This window comes from Nannospalax galili, unplaced genomic scaffold (genome assembly GCF_000622305.1).
Source record: "Nannospalax galili isolate Female #2095 unplaced genomic scaffold, S.galili_v1.0 scaffold155, whole genome shotgun sequence".
NCBI lineage: Eukaryota > Metazoa > Chordata > Mammalia > Rodentia > Spalacidae > Nannospalax > Nannospalax galili.
The window spans coordinates 7,172,802-7,173,702 of NW_008339923.1; the positions used below are offsets into that span (position 1 = coordinate 7,172,802).

Sequence of the window (901 nt, forward strand, 5' to 3'; positions counted from 1 at the left end):
CCTCAAAGTCCCCTCCAGAGCTGCCGTTGAGGTTATTTATTGATTCTGTGATGAGAGGGTAGTCCTGATTAGAGGCCTGAGTTTGACTTGGTCCCGGGCCTGCAGAATCTCTGGGTTCCCTGATGGATATGACTTATGCTTTTCAGAGCGATAAAGATTCAACAAAGAAAGAACTGGTGAACTGGGGATGTAGCTCAGTGTTTGAGCATTTGCCCAGCATGCCAGGGTTCAATTCCCGGCATCACACCCCCAAAAAATTGAAAGAAGGATTTTTGAAACATTAGAAAAAGATTTTAAAGCCACGCTGCTGTCCTACATAAATCCTGTTTAAAGGAATTTTAAAGAGATACATTTTACTATATCAAAGAACACACATGTATTTGCCTAAACATTCTGTATTTTGTAATGAGCAACGCTCCCCTTTATGCTGAAGCTCACTCCTATCAAGCCTAGACTGTGTTCATTTTTTTGGGGGGGGGTCTGATTATGAATTTGTGAACTCTATCTTTGGTATATCTTTTATTAAACTGCACTGTTTTGTTTAGTCAAGGTAAATAAGTATGTATTTGAATAACTTGGTGTGTCCCGAGTGTTGTGGTATGAGAAGCATCGTGGTCTTTCTACACTAATGAAGTGCAAATAAAATTTTGTATTTATGAATGACAGTTGGACTGCCACATTTATTTATACAATTATAAATTGTACACATGATAGTATTTTTCCCAAGCCCCACGTCTTAATCTTTTGAGTACTTGGTGTTCTTCTCTGGAGACCTGTCTGGCTTCTCAAGGGATTAAGCGTGGTCTACCATACAATCCAGCACCTCAGTTTCTGAGTTTGCAAACTCTCCTGAAGCCCCAGGTGAAGTGTCAAATAGGTTTTTATGCCAGTGTTCCTAGCA

At 40.0% G+C, this 901-nt stretch overlaps 1 protein-coding gene across 1 annotated transcript in view; it reads left to right on the forward strand.

Moving 5' to 3' along the window:
* Positions 1 to 665, forward strand: part of Rab12 (RAB12, member RAS oncogene family) — a gene marked incomplete in the record, with an annotated part of 25,412 nt that extends 24,747 nt beyond the window's left edge. Inside the window, 1 exon segment of the mRNA XM_029564332.1 lies at positions 11 to 665.
* Between the last annotated feature and the right edge of the window lie 236 nt (positions 666 to 901).